Here is a 23,596-nt window from a genome sequence, read left to right as displayed (position 1 = left end):
CTCCTGGGGTTGGAGTTCCCAGCCCCAGCCTCCTTTTACACGGTCACACAAGCCACATACTACAGCACCCTGAGGATGGAGTTTTGACAGAGAATCGTGTTAGTCCGAACTATTAAGGGTGAGAGGGATGAAGTAATGAGACTCAAGCACTCTGGTCTTTGTACTGGCACATTCCACTCTAACTTCCACCCAGGACACGACTTTCCCTAAAGCTCTGGTTGATGCAGTAGCCAGAGTTGGGCGGGAGGATGTGCTGCCACCTTGTGGACACTGCCCTCAACTGCAACTGCCAAAGAGAAACTTGTCAGCTCTTGCTTTCCCTGGTGGCTCAGGTGGTAAAGAATCCGCCTGCACTGTGTGAGACCCAGGTTTGATCCTTGGGTCGGGAAGATCCCCTGGAGAAGGGAATGGCAACCCACTCCAGTATTCTTGCCTGGAAAATCCCATGGACAGAAGCCTGGTGGCTACAGTCTGTGGGGTCATAAAAAGTCGGACATGGCTCAATGGCTAACGTTTTTACATTGTGGGCTGAAACAATACCTGCCCACAGAAATGTCCTGGCCTAGGCATTTGAATGAGAGTTTGAAACCGGCTCACTGACAAGCAGGCACTTCATCTGGATACTCTCAGACCACGGTTTGAAGGAAAAAATTGAATGATTTCATGTCTCAAATCGCTGCTTTTTAATGGAATGTAAATGAAAACATGAATGAGGATTTCCTCACAAGAGTCAAAGTGGTCATAATCCAAAAGCCTACTGAGAAATAAATGCTGGCTAGGGCCTGGAAGAAAGAGAACCCTCCTAATCTGCTGGTGAAAATGTAAATTGGTACTACCTCTATGATACAGAGGTTCCTCACAAATCTATGAAAACTTGGGACCCTATGAGGGGGGAATTCCACGATGGGGTCAACAAAAAACAATATTTTTGCAAAGATAACTGCACCTGGATATTCACTGCAGCACTGTTTACAGCATCCCACCTAGAAGGAATCAAAATGTCCAGTGACAGATAAATGATTAAAAAGCATGTGGTACACTATACAATGGATTATCTCTAAGCTGTGAGATATCACGAAAGAATGCCATTTTCACAACATGGATGGATGCAGTCACGCTTAGTCGATAACTTATCTGGGACAGAGAAAGATATAAGCTTAGGATATCACATAGGTTGTAGAATTTCATAGGAATGAATGACTTTCAATACAGAGACAGAATTACAGACTTGTGGAAAAAACAACAGTCCCCAAAGACGAAACATGAATGCAAAAATAATTTTAGAAGGCTGGCATTAACATATACACATAAGTATATGGGAAATACATAATCAGCAAGGACCTACTGTTGGACTGCTGCCGCCGCTACTGCTGCTAAGTAGCTTCAGTCGTGTCCGACTCTGTGCGACCCCATAGACGGCAGCCCACCAGGCTCCGCCATCCCTGGGATTCTCCAGGCAAGAACACTGGAGTGGGTTGCCATTGCCTTCTCCGCTGGGCTAGGAAACTTCAGTTAAAAATGTGCATTCATCCACATGTGCAAATATTCAAACAAAATGGTCATACATACATCTACAACTGAAGCACGTGGCCGTACACCTCAAAATATACAACCTTCTAAATCATTTATACTCGCAAATAAAAGTTAAATTTAAAAAGAGAGAAATGGCGATTGTATTCCACTGAGACACTGGGGAACTCTATTTTTGTCTGAAGCCTGGAATCCATGCACGTTCCAGTCCCAAAGCTAGCTATTTCTAAAGCAAAGGAGATGGGGAAGAGGTGCCAGCAAAGAAAGCCCCCTCAAACCCTGTTTGCCCTGTCACTCTCTGGATGGCATCAGGAGCTGGGGTCCAACCCTTCCTGCATTCATACCAAGCCTCGGTTGGCTCCTAAGGGTAAGAGGGATGCAGTAATGAGACTCAAGCACTCGGGTGAGACTCCCCCCACCCTCCCTCAACAGGACTTCCCTAAGTCTCTGGTGGTTGCAGTTAGGAGTGGGGCAGGAGTGAGTGCTGCCGCCTTGTGGACACTCGCACAACTGCAACTTACAAAGGGCAGATTGTCAGCACTTGCTACTCCACAAGGCCTTGGGGTTTGTAAACAATACCTGCTTAGAGAAATGATCTGGGCAAGGATTTGAAACAGAGCTCTAAAGTGGGTCCACTGTCAAGAGTCACTTTCCACTGGTATATTATCATCACACAGCTTAAAAGAAAAAAAAATATGACTTCATGCCTCAAAAGTCTACTTTTTAATGTAATGCAAAACAAGACAACAATGAGGATTCCCTCATACAAATCAAAGTGGTTATCCTCAAGAGGCCTACAGAGAAATAAACGCTGGATAGGACCTGGAAGAAAGGGGACCCTCCCACACTGTTGCTGGGAATGTAAGTTGACACTCCCTTTAAGGACAGCCATATAGAAGCTCCCACAAATCTACGAAGAGTGGTACCCAATGAGGGGGGCACTCCCATAAGGGATCATATTTTGCAAAGATAACTGCACCTGAATATTCACTGCAGAACTATTTACAATGCCTCAGAATGAATCAGAATGTCCATTGACAGACGAATGCTTAAAAAGCCAATAGTACACATATATGATGGATTATCTCTCAGCCATGAGATTGCATGAAATAATGACATTTTAGTAATGTGGAAGGACACAGACATGCCCAGATGCTAAATGTTGTGAGATAGAGAAGTATAAATAGCTTAGGTTATCACTTATACTTAGAATCTAGATTTTCATAGGAATGAATGAATATTCGAAACAGAAAGAGAAAACTGATGGTTCTCAAAGAGGACACATGGGGGAAAGGAGGTTTTAGGAGGCTGGTATTAACTTACATACACACACATATTCTGGAAATACAAAATCAACAAAGGCCTATTGTAGGGCACAGTGATCCTCAATCAACACTGTGTATTAATTCATACGTGAAAAGTTTCAAATAGCAATAGTCATATATCAGGGGCTTCCCTGTTGGCTCAGGGGTAATGAATCTGCCTGCCAGTACAGGAGGTGATGGTTTGATCCCTGGGGTGGGAAAATCCCCTAGAAATGGAAATGGCAACCTATTTCAATATACCTGCCTGGGAAATCCCATGGACAGTGAAGCCTGGTGACCAAAAGGGTCAGGCACGACTTACCAACTACACAACAACAACAGTCATATGTAAATCTAGAACTGAATCATGTGACTGTACATCTCAAAATATACCACCTTCTAAATGGACTATACCAATAAACAAAATTAAAAATTCAATTAAAAGAGAGAAAAAGTGACTGTATTCCATTCAGGTCTTGGGGACCTCTGCTTGTGTCACAGGCCTGGACTCCAGTTCCAAAGCTGAATTGTTTTAATGCTAAGGAGATGAGGAGGAGATGCCAGCAAATGAAGCTCCTTCAACCCCGAGTACCTGGCCACTCTCTGGTTGGCAACACGAGCTGTGGATCTTGCTGGGCCTTCCTACACCCATACCAAGCCAAGTGTATCCAAAGGATGGTGCACACTCTGGGCAGAAAGAGCTTTAAACTTTCCCCTGGTCTCCAGCCCTGATCTCCTTTTTCACACTCATTCCAGGCACATACTACAGCACCCTGAGGATAGAGTTTTAGCAGGGATTGGTGTTAGTCTGGGCTCTTAAAAGGGATGTAGTAATGAGCCCTAAGCCCTGGGGACTTTGTGCTGGCACTTTCCATTCTTAACTACCACCCAGGACACAGCTTGCCCTGAGGCTCTGGTTGATCTAGTAACCAGAGTGGGGCAGGAGGAAGAGCCGCCATCTGTGGAGGCGTCTTGCAACTGCAATTTCCAAAGGGCAGCTTGTCTGCACTTGTGATTCACGATTCACAAGGCCTGTGGGTCTGTACACAGTAACTGCTGGAAGAAATGTCCCGGGCTAGGCAATTGAGAGAGAGCTCTACAACACTCCCACTGCCAAGTAGGCACTTTCAACTGGTACACTGTGGGCCCAAGGTTTAAAACAAACAGGCAAAAAACCCACGCAATTTCAGGCCTCACACCACTACTTTTTTTGCAGTGCAAATAAAAATGTCAGTGAGGATTCCCTCACACTCCTCAAAGTGGTCATCATCCAAAGTACTACAGAGAAATAATTCTGCGCAGGCCATGGAATAAAGAGAACCCTCCCACAGTGTTGGAACAATGTGAACTGGAAGTCCCTCTGTGGAGAGCAGTACAGAGGTTTCTCACAAATCTATGAAGAGAGGAACCCTATGAGAGGCCAATTCAACTACAGACCAATCTGCAAACAAAATAATATTGTGCAAGTATAACCACACCTCAATATTCACTGCAGCATGATTTACAATATCCAAGACCCAAAACGAATCAAAATGTCCATTGACAGTTGACTGATTAAAAAATGTCTGGTATATGATGCAGTGTAATACCTCTCAGCCATGAGACACCATGAAATAATGCTAGTTTAAAATATGAATGGATCTAGCCACGCTTGGACACTGACTGTTGTGGGACAGAGAAAGATACAAGCTTAGGATATCACCCATAGGCAGAATGTAGAATTTCATGGAATAAATCAATTTCCAAGACAGAAACAGACTCCCAGACTTGGAGCAACAACAACAACAAATGATAATCCACAAAGATGAAATATGGATGCAAAGATAATTCGGAAGTTTGGCATTAACATATACACACAAGTATCCTGGGAATCCATAACCACCAAGGACCCACTGTGGAGCACAGGAAACACAATTAACAACGTGCATGCATCCACACGTGTAAAGATTCAAATAAGAACAGTCCTAAGCATGTCCACAACTGAATCACGTGGCTGTACACCTCAAAATACACAACCTTCCGAATCAATTATACCCCAAAGTAGAACAAAAATTCAAAGAAAGAAAGAGGTAGAAATGGCAATTGTCTTCCACTGAGGCACTGGGGACCTCTACTTTTGTCTGAGCCTGGATCCCATGCACGCTCCAGTCCCAAAGCTGGATAGTTCAAATGCTAAGGAGACAGTTAGCGGTGCTCGCAAATGAAGCCCCCTCCAACCCTGATTGCCCCACTCTCTGGATGGCAACAGGAGCTGGGATACAACTGGGCCTTCCTACACCCATACAAAGCCTAGTGTATCCAAAGGATGGTGCACACTGTGGGTTGAAAGAGCTTTAAACTGTCCCCTGGTCTCCACAGTTTCCAAGGGCTGGGTTCTCACCTTCTGCTTTTTCAGTCGTTCACCCCACGTACCAATCACCCTGAGGATCCAGTTTTGGCAGAGATTCGTGTTAATCTGGGCTGTTAAGGGTAAGAGGGGTGAAGTAATGAGATTCAAGTCCTTGGGTCTTTGTACTGGCACATTCCACTCTAACTTCCACCCAGGACACGACTTTTCCCTAAGGCTGTAGTTGAAGCAGTAACCAGAGTGGGGTGGAAGTGCTGCCGCCTTGTGGCCGCTTTCTGCAACTGCAACTTGCAAAGGGCAGCTTGTGATCACTTCTTCACAAGGCTTGTGAGGCTGAAAACAATTCCTACCTGAAGAAGTGTATTGGGCTAGGTGTTTGAAGGCAATGGCACCCCACTCCAGTACTCTTGCCTGCAAAATCCCATGGACGTAGGAGCCTGATACGCTGCAGTCCATGGGGTTGCAAAGAGTCAGACACGAGTGAGCAACTTCACTTTCACTTTTCACTTTCACACATTGGAGAAGGAAATGGCAACCCACTCCAGTGTTCTTGCCTGGAGAATCCCAGGGACGGGGGAGCCTGGTGGGCTGCCGTCTATGGGGTTGCACAGAGTCGGACACAACTGAAGCGACTTAGCAGCAGCAGCAGGTATTTGAAAGAAGGTTCTTCTAGTTCAGTCGGTAAAGAATCCACCTGGAATTCAGGAGACTTGGGTTCGATTCCTGGGTTAGGAAGATCCCCTGGAGAAGGAAACAGCAACCCATTCCAGTATTCTTGCCTGGGAAATCCCATGGACAGAGGAACCTGGCAAGCTACAGCCCATGGGGTCCCAAGAGTTGGACATGACTTAGCAACTAAATCATCACCGTCTTCTGATCCAGGCCCTCTGTCAAGCATGCACTTCAACTGGTATATTGTCAGCCCACAGTTTAAAAACAACAACAACAACAACACATGATTTCATGTCTCCAATTACTGCTTTTTAATGTAACGTCATCACCCAAAGGACTACAGAGAAATAAAGCTGCATAGGTTGTGAAAAAAAAGAGAACCCTCTGACACGGTTGGAGCAATGTAATCTGGTACTCCTCTATAGAGAGCAGCATAGAGGTTCCTCACAAATCGATGACGAGAGAAACCCTATGAGGGGCCAATTTTACTATGAGTCAATAAGCACACAAATAATATTTTGTGAAGATAACTACACCTAAGTATTCACCACAGCACTATTTACAATATTTAAGACTTGGAAGGAATCAAAATGTCCATTGACCAATGAATGATTAAAAAACATGTGGTACATACATACTACAGAATATCTCCTAGCCATGAGATAGTGTGAAATAATGCCATTTTGGCAACATGGTTAGACCAAGCCATCCACATGCTGCAATGCAGACCCCTGGAGTGTCAACCATGACACAGACAAATAAACTACAAGAAAATTTTTTAGTTGAAGAATAATAACCATATGATCATCCCAATAGATGCAGTAAAGGCTTTGACAAAATTCAATTCCCTTTAAGATAAGAAGTCTGCCGAAAGTGGGCACAGAGGGAACATACATCAACATAATAAGGGCCATATATGACAAACTCATAGCTAAGATCATATTCAACAGAGAAAAGCTGAAAGTCTCCTGAAAGATCAGGAACAAGACAAGGATGCTCACTCTGACCATTATGACTCCACACAGTATTGGAAATTCTGCTGCTGCTGCTGCTAAGTTGCTTCAGTCATGTCTGACTCTGTGCGACCCCATAGACGGCAGCCCACCAGGCTCCCCCGTCCCTGGGATTCTCCAGGCAAGAACACTGGAGTGGGTTGCCATTTCCTTCTCCAATGCATGAAAGTGAAAAATGAAAGTGAAGTCGTGTCCGACTCCTAGTGACCCCATGGACTGCAGCCTATCAGGCTCCTCTGCCCATGGAATTTTCCAGGCAAGAGTATTGGAGTGGGGTGCCATCGCCTTCTCCGACTGGAAATTCTAGCCACAGAAATTGAAAAAGAAATAAATAAAAAGAATCCAAAGCAGAATGGAACATGCAGAACTGTCACTGGTTGCAGATGACATGATGCAAAAATCAATCTAAAGAAGTCACTGAGAAACCACTAGGGCTCATCAATTAGTTCACTTAGTTCCAGGCTACAAAATTAACACACAGAAATCTGTTGCACTTCAAAACACTAACAATGAAAGATCAGAAAAAGAAATAATCCCATTTACCATTGCACCGAGAAGAATAAAACACCTAGGAATAAACCTACCTAAGGAGGTAAAAGACCTGTACTCAGAAAACCATAACATTGATGGAAGTAACTGAGGATGGCACAAACAGATGTTAAGATATACAGTGTTCTTGGAATGGAAGGTTTAATATTATTAAAATAACCATACCACCCAAGGCAATCTACAGATTCAATGCAATTCCTATTAGAATATGAATAGAATTTCTCACAAAACTAGAACAAATCAATTAAAAAGTTGTAAAGATACAGAAAAGACCCAGAATATTCAACACAATGTTGACAAAGAAGGCTGGAGGAATCACACACCTGACTTCAGATTCTACTACAAAACTATTAAGTCAAATAAGTGTGGTGCTGTCACAAAAACAGACATGTAGCTCAATGAAGCGGAGAAAGCACAGAAATAAATCAAGCACTTTTGGGCAATTAACCTATGATAAAGGAGGTAAGCATATACAAGGGAGAAAGGACAGTCTCTTCAATAAGTGGTGTGGGAAAACTTGGTGCATGTAAAAGAATGAAATTAGAACATTCTCTCATAAAATATACAAACATAAACAAATCAATTAAAGACCTAAACGTAAGACATGAAACTATATAACTCCTAGAGAAAAACATAGGCAGAATAGTCTTTGACATAAATCACAGCTATAGTTTTTGGGATTTGTCTTTTAAAGCAAAGGAGTTAAAAGCAAAGATAAACAGATGGGACATAATTAGACTTAAAAGATTTTGTACAATAAAGGAAACCACTGACAAAAAAGACAACCTACTGAATTAGAGAATATATTTGTAAATAAGATAACTGCTGCTGCCTGCTTCTGCCAAGTCGCTTCAGTCGTGTCCGACTCTGTGTGATCCCATGGACTGCAGCCTACCAGGCTTCTCCGTCCCTGGGATTCTCCAGGCAAGAACACTGGAGTGGGTTGCCATTTCCTTCTCCAATGCATGAAAGTGGAAAGTGAAAGTGAAGCACTCAGTCATGTCTGACTCTTAGCGACCCCATGGACTGCAGCCTACCAGCCTCCTCCATCCATGGGATTTTCCGGGCAACAGTACTGGAGTGGGGTGCCACTGCCTTCTCCCAAATAATATAACTAGTAATGGGTTAATATCCAACATATATAAACAATTCATACAACCCACCATCAAAAATTAAAAAAAAAACAAACAAACAACAATCTGATTAAAAAATGGACAGAAGATCTGAATAGACATTTTTCCAAAGAAGACATACAGATGCTCAGCAGGCACATGTAAAGATGCTCAACATTATTAATCAGAGAAATGCAAATTAATACTGCAATGAAATATCTTATACCTGCCAGATGGCCATTACCAAAAAGACCACAAAAATCAAATGTATTAAAAGGATTTGGAGAAAGAAGCAGCCTTGTACATGGTTAGTGATAAGCTAAACCAGCCACTGTGGAAAACAGTGTGGCAGTCTCTCAAAAAACTAAAAATAGAACAACCGTGTAACATAGGAATTCTGCTCCTGGGTATATATCTGAAAAAAGTGAAAGCGAACACTGTATTCAAAAAGATGCAAGCACCCCGTGTTCATAGCAGCGTTCTCTACAATTGCCGAGATATAGAAACGAGCTAAGCGCTTATCCACAGAGCAGTGTGTAAGAGGTGGCACACACATATGTACAACAGAATAGTACTCAGCCAAAAAGAGAATGGCGTTTTGCCATTTTCAGCAACATGGATTACCTTGGAAGATATCCTATGAAGAATAAATCAGAGCAAGACAGATACTATATGATATCACTTATACATGAAATCTAAGAAATAAAAGTTCTGAACGGAACAAAAAGGAAACAGTCTCACAGATACAGAGAACAAACTAGTGGTTACTAGTGGGGAGAGGGGCCAGAGAGCAGTAGGAGATTAAGAGGCACAAACCATTATACTTAAATATACTACAAAGATATACTGTTACAGCCACACGAATATAGCCAATAATTTATAATAACTATAAAAATGAGCATAATCTTAAAAAATTATAAATCACTCTGTTGTACACCTATAACATATAATACTGTACATCACTATATCTCAATTAAAAAATAAAATGAGTGAAATAGATGCTATTAGTAATTCCTCTGTCTATATGAAGTAACCGAGTCGTTACTGTGGCTTTAACGTTAATGTCTCCCCGTAATTATACACTGAATTCCTCATGAATGGCATGAATGGTCTTGTAAGAGAGATGCCCAAGAATTCCCTGGCTCTTTCCACCATCTGAAAGTGTTAGTCATTCAGTCCTACATGACTCTTTGCAAACCCATGGACTGTAGCCCGCCAAGCTTTGTCCATGGAATTCTCCAGGCAAGAATACTGGAGTGGGTTGCCATTCCCTTCTTCAGGGGATCTCCCTGACCCAAGGATCAAACCCAGGTCTCCTGTATTGCAAGGAGAATCTTTACTATCTGAGTCATCATGTGAGGACGCAGTAAAACAGGCCCAGCAATGAACTAGGAAGCATGGCCTCATTCAATCATGCTGGTGCCATGAGCTTGGACTCACCAGTCTCCAGAACTAGGAGTTACACAGTCTACGGTACTTTGTTGTAGCAGCTACAAGCTAAGATATGTAACAAGAGGTTCAATAACCTACCCCAAAGCACACAGCTAGTAAATAGTATATTTGGAATTTAAACCCAGGCAGTGTAGCTCTACCTCTCACTTATTGACCTGTACAACTGACTGCAATTCAATGGGGAAAAATTATCAGGAGCACACAGGCCCCCACTCCCACGCCCACCCCCCGAGATGTCTAGTCACATAGAATGAGAGGCCATCAGACTGTCAAAGAATAACGGCTGCAGAGTTGTGTTTGAAAGGATGGTGAGAACTGTTAAAGACGGTGATGGACAGAGTTTACTGTGGAGGGGTCTAAGCCATGGAATGAAACAGAAAAAAAAGGGTCTGGCGGGATTATGGTGTATAAGGTGTATTTAGAGAGTGGGGTTAGAAAGGGTTGCAAAGTAACTTGGCTGCCCTTCTCAAAAAGACTTGAAATGTGAAGAATAGATTTCTCCTTGTACTCCATTCAGGGGACCATGAAATGTTGATTTTAAAGCTTCTTGACAATATTTTATGACAAGTACTTTGTGAAGATTAATAATTTGGCTATTTGGGGGTAGCATTGGCAAAAGATATTTAAACCACCACGTGTCTTAATTTTGAAAACATGGATAATAACCCTGTAAGACTTACATAGTTAAGAGAATAAAATAAGATCAAAGCACTATCTCTGTGAAAAGCTCAAAATGCTTGGGGAAACAATTTTTAAAGTAAATCCCTGACAGCTTACTTTCTGTCATTCATCATAAACGTAACCCTCCCTCAAATAATATGGTGTTTTTCTGGTTGATATGTATAGTGTGTATAGTATTAAAATATAAAACATGCCTGTCTCATTAGCCATGAAAACACACAGAATCAAAATTAATTACAAATACACATTTGTCAGCTCAGCTGGTAAAGACTCCACGTGCAATGCAGGAGACCCGCTTCAATTTCTAGGTTGGGAAGATCCAATGGAGAAGGGATAGGCCACCTACTCCAGTATTCTTGGGCTTCCCTGGTGGCTCAGCTGGTAAAGAATCTACCTACAATGCAGGAGACCTGACTTCGATCCCTGGGTTGGGAAGATTCCCTGGAGAAGGGAACAGCTACCCACTCCAGTATTCTGGCCTGGAGAATTCCATGAACTGTATAGTCCCTGGGGCCGACCTTCACTTTCACTTTTCATACATTTGTCATCTATAGGTATACAGTTATGCCTTCTATCAAAAAAAATAAGGTTTGCTACAAAAGGCAGCAGCATATAATAGGTAAGTGTCTAAATAATAAATTGGCACAGAAATAATTCCAAAATAGTATCACAGTGGATGGTTGCATTATTCATGTAGTAGAACAATACTTAACACATATCAATACAATTCTCCTTTAATAGAGAATCCCCCAAGCAAAGTAACCGTTCCATTTTGCTGTGAGGAGAAATTCCATTTTACAAAGTTGGCTGCGGAGGCTCATACATATTTTATAGCTAGTAATCGGTATTTTCCCAATATAAATTTCATGTTCCAGTGTAAAAAGCCGTTCACAGCAGCTGTTGCATAATTTTTAAATTACAAAGATCTTAATCTTCATGAAGTGTAAGAAAGTAAGAGATAAAACATAGTGAAAATAAAAACAGTTTGGAAATGGCTGTGTCTTCAAAAATTAACAATGTGAATGTTTTACTCTTCGGGCAATTGTAATAGGAAGCCTACATCCCATAAAGTTTTCAAACTGTTTCAGTGCACATTCCTTGCAGAATAATGGGGGGGAAAATGTGGTTCTGACCTTCCAAATTATCGTCATTGCAAATACCGGATGAGAAGGGAATTTGCTTATACCAGTTTATGATTTTATCATTTTAAAATCATTTCTATTGCGTAAGTGGGAAGAACACTAAGATGATAAAATCTTACAGTCTGAGTTTTAGCTTTGTCCCCATCATACTGAAGCAAGTGCTTAGCACACATGGCTATATTTCTTGGGGTCTGTTTCCTTATTTGGAAAAAGGAAGTTTAAATTAGTCTACAACAATTTGTTGCAATTCTAAGTTTCTTTAATCTGATGGATAAGGCCTTCTGATATTTATGTGATACATTTCTGCTTTCTTTTTACCATATGCATTTTATCCCATCAGTACAAGAGTGACTAGAATGTTAATGAGGTTCCAACCACATTTTCAATTCCATGACCAAAGACAATCCCAGTCATCATGAACATTCAAGATTCTAGTTACTTGGAATCAGGAAAAGATGCAAAGCACATTCTATTAATATTAATGTTTAGTCAGTACTATATTCTGATATTGAAGACATTTAGATTTTAGAACATGTATATGTTATTCTCCTTGCTTCTCATTCTATGATGAAAACCTACAATTGTTTTTATCATTTACCAAATGCCCAATTCACAAGAAGTTCCATAAAATTAGATGGTTGACATTCTGTTTAAGCCTGAAGACAAGGTTAAAAGTAAAGAGGAAAAGAAACACTGCAAGGAAAAGCTCTTCATTACATATTTCAAACAGCTTTTGTATGAGGATGCTGATGCTGTACAGTGTATAGAGTTCATAATTTTTTTTAAAAAAAGTATTTATTTTGGTTGTGCTGAGTCTTCGTTGCTGTATGGGCTTTACTCTAGTCGCAGGGGCCACTTCTCTAGTTGGCGGTGCCCAGGCCTCTCATTTTAGGCGTTTCTCTTGTTGCAGAGCACAGGTTCTTGGGCTTCAGTAGCTGTGGTTCCCAGGTTCTAGAACACAGACTCAACAGTCGTGACTCATGGGCTTAGTTGCTCTGCAACATGTGGGATCTTCCCAGATCAGGGATCGGACTCACATCTTCTGCACTGGCAGGAAGATTCTTTACCACTGAGCCACCAGGGAAACCCCAGAGTTCATTTTATATTGTGTACTCAATAGACAAAGATTTTAAAGGCTGCTGCTGCTAAGTCACTTCAGTCGTGTCCGACTCTATGCGACCCCATAGATGGCAGCCCACCAGGCTCCCTCGTCCCTGGGATTCTCCAGGCAAGAACACTGGAGTGGGTTGTCATTTCCTTCTCCAATGCATGAAAGTGAAAAGTGAAAGTGAAGTCGCTCAGTCCTGTCCAACCCTCAGCGACCCCATGGACTGCAGCCTACCAGGCTTCTCCATCCATGGGATATTCCAGGCAACAGTACTGGAGTGGGGTGCCATTTAAAGATTTTAAAGGCTGCGCTAAGGTAAAAGAATTATGCTATTAAAATTTCCTATACAAGGATATTTCCTTCTTCTTCCCTACTTGCTTCTTTACCAATAACAACATGCCTGATTTTCCAACTTGGTTTGCTCTACAAGATGGAATGATGACTTTTCCACTTTTATCGAGCCTATAGCTCTGTGAATACTTTCAGACCCAAATGGGTTGTATCAAAAAGTGTTCTCATTTCAATAACTCTAACTGTAGTGAGTGAATATTATTGATGTGTAATTGAATATCTTATTTAAGATGTTAAATGACAAGGAAGGCAATAATGGCTATTTCAGGAGTCATGAGTTGAATCCCTAGGTCAGGAAGATCCCCTGGAGGAACATGTGGCAACCCACTCCAATATTCTTGCCTGGAGAATCCTCATCAACAGAGGAGCTGGTGGGCTCCAATCCATAGGGTTGCAAAGAATCAGATACGACTGAAGTAACCGAGCATGCACACACACAGGTGAAAAACTGCACCAAAGTCTGTTTTGACAGATGTCTTAGGATGCAATCACCTGGTTCCAGTGCCCAGCAGGTGACCTATACACTGTTAAAACTCTAATTCCTACTAATTCGATCTTTTGTTAATTGTTCATGCTACATTATAACACCGGCATTTGAGTTTTCCCCCACATATGGCTCAGAAAGCCACAACAATTACTTGGATTTGGTATGTGCCATGTTTTATACCTTCAAAATTCATAAATTGAAATTCTAATCCCCAATGTGATGCTACTTGGAGGTGATTAGGTCATAAGGGTGGCACCCTTGTGAATGGTACTACTGCCCTCATAAAGAGGCTCCGGAGAGCTCCCTCGCCCCTTCTGCCATCTGAGGACACATGTGAGAGTCATCTATGAAACACCACGCATGCTCTTGCTAGACGGTGATCAGCCAGCACCCGCATTTTCAATTTCTCAGTCTCTAGAAATGTGAGAAATAAATCTGTTTGTAAGCTACCCAGTCTATAATATCCTGTGACAGCAAACCAAAGGGATTAAGACGATGTAGGAGGTGAAATCCATCTACTATCACTCTAAGTTGTCTTCCAAATAGAAACATTCTCTAGGTCCGTGGGTACCGGTAGACTGGCTTTGGGTCACACATTCACAGCATTCATTTATTCTGCGACATATCCTGCCATGTTGATCCTTCTGTATGACCATGTTTTTCCTCATAGTAAACCCAAAGCTGGTTTTCTGGAGTACCTATCCACTGATTCTCATTGGGGTTTTGATGGGAAATGTTCATTTGTTTTTCACCGCCACTGAAGGGTTGCTTAAGCCATGGCTTGGCAGTAGGCTGTGGGAAGCAGCTGGAGAGGTTCACTAGTACAGTGGCAGACCTAGCTGGTCTTGCTGATAGCTTTTCTTTATAAATATGCTCAGTACTCTCGATTTCTACATTGGTGATAGAAACAGTAAATTCCAAAGCTGTACTTGCCTCTCCCGGGGGAGAAATGAGCTAAGGGGTATATATTAGTGTTATTTACAACTGCCCTGCTTTTCCTAACTCTCCACTACTTGGGTACATGAAGGAGGACCAACTGATAAAAGAATTCAAGTGATGGTAGACAGATACTTTAGTCCCAATTTTTCAGAAATAAAAAGAGTGTACCAAGAAGCCATTCCCAAGTGGTGCATCACATAATATGAATTCTGAGGGGTATTTTAAGTTGGAAAAAGTGGTACAGATGTTGGGCAGACACAGCATTTTGTATCTCTCTGTTGAAGGTGATGTATATTAACATGCTTCTGAGAAGTCTGGTGGTAAAGAATCTCTTTTAAGTTACTGTTTTTCAAACAAATTTACTGCAAAAATTTCCCTTCTAACATTTCTTAATCTTATACAAAATTAATATTCCAGCCCATGCAGTGTTGGGAACATAGACTATTGTACAAGTTAACGTGTAACTTCGCATGCAAATAGAATAGTATTAATAAAATGGACAGCTGAACTTTTGCAAGGGGAACTATCCTAATGCAAAATAATCACAATGTTTCTATCACTTTAACCAGGTGGGAGTCTAAAGGGAGCTAATCAGACAATTTGAGGTCAATAAGAATACCAAGTACCCTCATCTATCAAATAACTATCTTTACCTCCTAATAATGAGTACAACTCTTATGGGAATCTCATTCATGCTTAGTATAAGATAATTAAAGGAATAAAGAACAAAGACTGATGAAAATCATACTTGCATGAAACAAATCCTATTCGCAAAAAGAAGCAAGTTTCAAACTCCTAGGTGAGGCAGAGAGCTATCTCGATTCTTTAAATGCACAGACGGGCAGACAGAACAGATGACTTTATTTGGATCCTACTGAGTTTGAAACATCTGTAAAACTTCACTGTGAGTTCCTTTCAGGCCTCAAAGACAGTGCTTATTCACAAGGAACTTGATTTAGTACACGAAGATGGTGATCACTAACACTAGCAAATGATGGGCATCACGTTATCACTTCACAGATGTTTGTATTCCTGTCTCCTTCCACAAACTCCTCAGAAAGAGCCTATGAGCCAGAAGTAGCATTGGCCGCTCTACAGTGTCAGCCTTATTATGATTATCTCAATAGATGCAGAGAAAGCCTTTGACAAAATTCAACATCCATTTATGATAAAAACTCTCCAGAAAGCAGGAATAGAAGGAACATACCTCAACATAATAAAAGCTATATATGACAAACCCACAGCAAACATTATCCTCAATGGTGAAAAATTGAAAGCATTTCCTCTAAAGTCAGGAACAAGACAAGGGTGCCCACTTTCACCATTACTATTCAACATAGTTTTGGAAGTTTTGGCCACAGCAATCAGAGCAGAAAAAGAAATAAAAGGAATCCAAATTGGAAAAGAAGAAGTAAAACTCTCACTGTTTGCAGATGACATGATCCTCTACATAGAAAACCCTAAAGATTCCACCAGAAAATTACTAGAAATAATCAATGACTATAGTAAAGTTGCAGGATATAAAATCAACACACAGAAATCCCTTGCATTCCTATACACTAATAATGAGAAAACAGAAAGAGAAATTAAGGAAACAATTCCATTCACCATTGCAACGGAAAGAATAAAATACTTAGGAATATATCTACCTAAAGAAACTAAAGACCTATATATAGAAAACTATAAAACACTGGTGAAAGAAATCAAAGAGGACACTAATAGATGGAGAAATATACCATGTTCATGGATTGGAAGAATCAATATAGTGAAAATGAGTATACTACCCAAAGCAATTTATAGATTCAATGCAATCCCTATCAAGCTACCAACAGTATTCTTCACAGAGCTAGAACAAATAATTTCACAATTTGTATGGAAAAACAAAAAACCTCGAATAGCCAAAGCGATCTTGAGAAAGAAGAATGGAACTGGAGGAATCAACCTACCTGACTTCAGGCTCTACTACAAAGCCACAGTTATCAAGACAGTATGGTACTGGCACAAAGACAGAAATATTGATCAATGGAATAAAATAGAAAGCCCAGAGATAAATCCACACATATGGACACCTTATCTTTGACAAAGGAGGCAAGAATATACAATGGATTAAAGACAATCTCTTTAACAAGTGGTGCTGGGAAATCTGGTCAACCACTTGTAAAAGAATGAAACTGGACCACTTTCTAACACCATATACAAAAATAAACTCAAAATGGATTAAAGATCTAAACGTAAGACCAGAAACTATAAAACTCCTAGAGGAGAACATAGGCAAAACACTCTCTGACATACATCACAGCAGGATCCTCTATGACCCACCTCCCAGAATATTGGAAATAAAAGCAAAAATAAACAAATGGGACCTAATTAACCTTAAAAGTTTCTGCACATCAAAGGAAACTATTAGCAAGGTGAAAAGACAGCCTTCAGTATGGGAGAAAATAATAGTAAATGAAGAAACCGACAAACAACTAATCTCAAAAATATACAAGCAACTCCTACAGCTCAACTCCAGAAAAATAAATGACCCAATCAAAAAATGGGCCAAAGAACTAAATAGACATTTCTCCAAAGAAGACATACAGATGGCTAACAAACACATGAAAAGATGCTCAACATCACTCATTATCAGAGAAATGCAAATCAAAACCACTATGAGGTACCATTTCACACCAGTCAGAATGGCTGCGATCCAAAAGTCTACAAATAATAAATGCTGGAGAGGGTGTGGAGAAAAGGGAACCCTCTTACACTGTTGGTGGGAATGCAACCTAGTACAGCCACTATGGAGAACAGTGTGGAGATTCCTTAAAAACTGGAAATAGAACTGCCTTATGATCCAGCAATCCCACTGCTGGGCATACACACTGAGGAAACCAGAAGGGAAAGAGACACGTGTACCCCAATGTTCATCGCAGCACTGTTTATAATAGCCAGGACATGGAAGCAACCTAGATGTCCATCAGCAGATGAATGGATAAGAAAGCTGTGGTACATATACACAATGGAGTATTACTCAGCCATTAAAAAGAATACATTTGAATCAGTTCTAATGAGGTGGATGAAACTGGAGCCTATTATACAGAGTGAAGTAAGCCAGAAGGAAAAACATAAATACAGTATACTAACGCATATATATGGAATTTAGAAAGATGGTAACAATAACTCTGTATACTGAGACAGCAAAAGAGACACTGATGTATAGAACAGTCTTATGGACTCTGTGGGAGAGGGAGAGGGTGGGAAGATTTGGGAGAATGGCATTGAAACATGTAAAATATCATGTAGGAAACGAGTTGCCAGTCCAGGTTCGATGCATGATGCTGGATGCTTGGGGCTGGTGCACTGGGACGACCCAGAGGGTTGGTATGAGGAGGGAGGAGGGAGGAGGGTTCGGGATGGGGAACACATGTATACCTGTGGCGGATTCATTTTGATATTTGGCAAAACTAATACAATTATGTAAAGATTAAAAATAAAATAAAATTAGAAAAAAAAATAATAAAATCAATTCTGAAAAATTCCAAGCACTCTATGAATGAATAAAATGAACAAATGGCAAAAAAAAAAAAAAAAAAAATCTGGAAACTCTGCTTGGTGAAATCAACCCAATTCTACTCATTTCCAACAAAGAACAGTTTAATCATTTGAGGGGTGTAGGGCTGGAGCTAATTCCATGTTTCAGTGAATTAACTAGCTCTATGGGCATTTTATGGGCTTCCCTGTTGGCTCAGAGAGTAAAGAATCTGCCTGCAATGCAGGAGACCCAGGTACTATCCCTGGGTCAGAAAGATCCCGTGGGAGAAGGGAATGGCTACCCCTCCAGTATTCTTGCCTGGATAATTACATGGACAGAAGAACCTGGTGGCTACACTTCATAAGGTCGTGAAGAATTGGACACTACTGAGCAACTAACACTTATAGAGGCATTTTATATCTGGTTACTCATTGTGATAAAGTTTTTGAGAGTGTAATAGCAAAAAGCAAATGTATTTATGGTAAGGCAAGGGGAGAAGTAAATATCAAAAATAGGTGGACACTACATCACATTTTCAAAGATGTACAAAATCCTTCAGTATGTGCTGTGACTACTAATAGTGTCATTTTTTAAAATTTAGCAAACACTTGTATGATTTAGTATGTGGCAGGTAGAATTCTCCATTCATTTCAAATATTGCTTTTTCCTCAAAGCCTTCGTATGTATTGCTGCTGCTAAGTCGCTTCAGTCGTGTCCGACTCTGTGCGACCCCAGAGATGGCAGCCCACTAGGCTCCCCCGTCCCTGGGATTCTCCAGGCAAGAACACTGGAGTGGGTTGCCATTTCCTCCTCCAATGCATGAAAGTGAAAAGTCAAAGTGAAGTCGCTCAGTCCTGTCCGACTCTTAGCGACCCCATGGACTGCAGCCTACCAGGCTCCTCCGTCCATGGGATTTTCCAGGCAAGAGTACTGGAGTGGGGTGCCATTGCCTTCTCCATCATATGTATTAGGTACAACTAATTATCCCACTTTACAGATGAAGAAATGGGAACAGAGAGGCTACATCACTCTCAGGGGTTGAGACAGGATTTGAACCTAGCAATTCACTGAAAAAATCTGTATTCTTAACCACCATGTGACATTATTCTGGCCATTGGATTTTTATGTTATGTTATTTCTTTAAAAATTCTGTGTGTGTGTGTGTGTGTGTGTGTTAGTATCTGTATGTGGCATTCAGGTTAGAAGAATAATTGCAAAATTCCCTAAAACTGGAGGGAGAACGGCAGCAGACACATCAGCTAAAAAGCCAACCTAGCTTTCTAGTTAGAAACTAGTAGCTTAGAGAAATAATCTTTTTGATACACTGAAATATTGCTGTTAGAAACAGCTGGTTATAGAATATACAAACTTATTTGTATGACATGTTTAAATAATTTTTTTCAAATTTAACTCAAAATTACATATGGGAAGACCGGCTGATAGATAGGGGCACTAAGAAGTTTGGGATGTAAGTATTCAATCAAAACAAGATTTCATGTCCTACATTTTTGATGAATAAGATGCAAAGTGATCATTTTTGAAATTTTTATTTTTAATGTACAAATTATAAGTCACATAAAATGGTAATAAAAATCCAATTTTAAAATGTTACTAATAAAAGAAATCCTGTGTTAGATAGAAAACCAGACATACCAATTTTGCTACCTTTAGTTACTCAACTGATTGGTTGGATGAGCCCAGCAGATGTTTGCTTTATAATCGGCATTAAATTAGGCACAAATCAACAAATAACACTGCAAACCTCCTTGAAATACTATAATTTTAAATTATCTTTTCTAAGGAAAAATTTGCCTTCATTGATATATTTTGCAATTTACTATCTTGATTGGTTTTCTACTGCTAGTAAATGGTAAACATTTAGGAATATATTTTCAGTATATCTAGAAAATTCACTCTAGTCAAGGGATTTCCTTATTATGCATGAAGCTAAATAACTTGAAAGTTGTAAAAATTAGAGTAAAATACTTTAGGTCCACTTCATGTTGATAAATATTTTCTGAGTTCCTCTTCTATGAAAGACAACGAAATGGATGTTGAAGAGACTATCAAAATGAATAATATTTAAGTGTTTCCTGATAGGTTTTCATAACCTAAAAATGTTAGAGAGTATATATGCATATTTGTAAAATTCACATATTTAATTCTATGAGTGTACACATATGCACATACACACACATAGTGGCAAATAAATACAGATACTTACTTGTATATATTTGCCAGCAAATCAAAAAAAAAAAAGTATCACTGGCTTTGAAGAAACCCTCAGGGGTAGCAATCAATCATTTGTTTAAAAAAAAACTTCATTATCATTAGTTTTGAAGCACTTGTGGATGTTAATTAGCAGTTGTATGTGGAAAAAATATACAATTGTGAGTATAAATGTTATCTGGAAAAATTAAACATAGAATGCGGAAAAACTTAAGGAACATACTAAAAATTTATTTTACTTATATCTTTTTTTGGTGACATATGATAAAAATATCCATTGCTAAATAAGGAAAAATGATTTTTCAATACCTAGAAAATTAAATACTACTTAGTAACAAAACACAGTATCACTTTAAGTTGTAACATTTTAGTCTTTCTCAATGGGACATAAAATAATGGTCATCTCTCAAATAATAAAATCTCAGACTTAGTCACATTATATGCTTCAACAAGTTTTTTCATTGGAATAATACAATGTCCCTTATCAGAAAATCCAAAATAAAGAGGATTGGAGTTAGAAATGAACTTGAACCCTGTTTCTGCATGACTGTCGGAAAGGTAATCACCCTATTACATTTTCTAATGGGAATGATATGCTCTCCTATGGCAAGAATTAAAAACTTCAATTTTTAAATGGACTTTTAGACTAGGATATATAATAACACTCAGGAAACGGTGGTATACTTATTTCCTTTCCTACCCTTTATTCTTTCCCAACTTATACCTCTGTGGTATGCGCACTGGAGTGCGGGTATACACGCACACACACACACACGCACGCACACACACACACACACACACACTCCCTTTCCATTAGGAAGATGTGCGGTTCTTTTCAAAAATGTCTTATTGTCCCTACATTACAAATGTTGTAGGATTTCGTTGCAATCATTCTTTGTCATTTTATACTTTGACGTTTCAAGATTGCAGTGAAAATTCAAGTTGGACATTGCTATAGAAATTGCCTAATTTTCTCATCAGTTTCATGTAACTTTCTGCTTTGGATTTTTAGTTTATTTAATATTCTTATGCTTCTATGTCCAGTTTAGTTACGCTCAAAGAAATGGCTGAAATAACATGGACTTGAAGATATTTAATATAACTCTAAAGAACAGATTGTCAGTGAAAATTTGTCTTAGACTCTAAGAGACCCTTAGTCATTGCTCAGTCAATATATATGAGCAAATTAGCTTTCTAGAATCGGAAATACACATATAATTCTACAAATACATATAGGAATATATATATTTTTAAGTCTAAAGGAATTCATTTTTTTAATCTTAAGGGAGAAAATGAAAATCATTCTTTTGTCCAAGCACAATGACATTCTTTCACATTTTCCATTTGTATCAAATCCTAACTTCTGCTTTGTGAATACATTTGCACAAGGTCATTCAGCTAATCTGGAAGTATCAACATTCTCTAATAATTCTATCTGTGCATGTGGCATGTCAAAAGATAATTACCAGAAGTTGAAAATATGATTTTCATACAAATACATCAGGACCAATTCTCCTCATTAATGCAGTAATCAGCAGGAAGGCAAAGATGATTCAAAGGATAATTGTTGGAACAAAGATTGTATAGTACTGGGGAAAAGAATGTGGGCATAACATTGCTAGATTAGATACAAAACTGGTTAATGCTCTCTACAGCAAGAAAACCCAAACCTTTTAGTTACATTTTCTATCAGAAAATACTGATTTACATCTCTACCAGGCAAAAGTCTAGAAGTTAACTTGCAACTTCACAGAATATGTACTTTTACAGTAAGTGTTAAGTTTATCAGTGGTACATTCCTGAAATATAGATAATTTAAAAACCTTTGTGTTGGTCTGATAAGCAAAATTCTAACCTAATATGTCTATAAGAGTATGCATGGCCCTGCCTTTGCCTGATTTACAAGTTTGATTCATTTTTCTTAATAAACTAAGTCTGACTGGCTACCAATACGAAAAGACACCTGAGATGGAAGCAGGATGTGTGTTTATTAGCTCAGACAGTTGGATGAAAACAACAGCATTCATGTAGGCTAAGCTATGTTTGAAGGGAATGTATTGGAAAGACTATTTTGGCATTGTTCATTTGCTAAGTCGTGCCCCACTCTTTGCGACCCCATAGACTACAGCGTGCCCAGCTTCCCTGTCCTTCACTGTCTCTTGGAGTTGGCTCCAAATATGAGGTAACTTATATAACAAAGGAGAAACTGATGCGTTTGGGGCCAGAAATGGGGCATCTTTGTAGATCAAAGCAGGAGCCAAAGAAAGGTATACTAGTTTTCTAGGGCTGATGGAACAAATGATCACAGATCAGGTTACTTAAAACAAGGGAAATTTCATTTCTCATGGTTTTTCAGTCTAAAAGTCCAAAGCAAGGTGGAGGAAGGGCTCTACCCTCCAAATCCTCCAGAGAAAGGTCCTTTCTTGCCTCTTCTTCCTTATGATAGCCTCAGGCATGTTGTGGTTTGTGCAAGCGTAACAGCGACCTCTGTGTCTGTCTTCACATGACTGTCCCACCTCTGGGTCTGTGTCCATTTATACTGCATGAGGGCCATTCTAATCTCATGCTGGAGAAGACTCTTAAGAGTCCCTTGGACTTCAAGGAGATCAAACCAGTCAATCCTAAAGCATATCAGTCCTGAATATTCATTGGAAGGACTGATGATGAAGCCGAAGCTCCAACACTGTGGCCATCTGATGTGAAGAGCTGACTCACCGGAAAAGACCCTGATGCTGGGAAAGATTGAAGGCAGGAGGAGAAGGGGACGACAGAGGATGAGATAGCTGGATGGCATCACCAACTCAATGGACATAAGTTTGAGCAAACTCCAGGAGATAGTGAAGGACAGGGAAGCCTGGCATGCTGCAGTCTCAGTTCAGTTCAGTTCAGTCACTCAGTCGTTTCCGACTTTGCGACCCCATGAATTGCACCACGCCAGGCCTCCCTGTACATCACCAACTCCCGGAGTTCATCCAGACTCATGTCCATCGAGTTGGTGATGCCATCCAGCCATCTCATCCTCCGTCGTCCCCTCTCCTCCTGCCCCCAATCCCTCCCAGCATCAGAGTCTTTTCCAATGAGTCAACTCTTCACATGAGGTGGCCAAAGTACTGGAGTTTCAGCTTTAGCATTATTCCTTCCAAAGAAATCCCAGGGCGGATCT

Source organism: Bos mutus, chromosome 22 (assembly GCF_027580195.1).
Source record: "Bos mutus isolate GX-2022 chromosome 22, NWIPB_WYAK_1.1, whole genome shotgun sequence".
In the NCBI taxonomy this organism is placed as follows: domain Eukaryota; kingdom Metazoa; phylum Chordata; class Mammalia; order Artiodactyla; family Bovidae; genus Bos; species Bos mutus.
The sequence above is the reverse complement of the archived record's forward strand: the minus strand, read 5'-3'. Positions refer to the sequence as shown.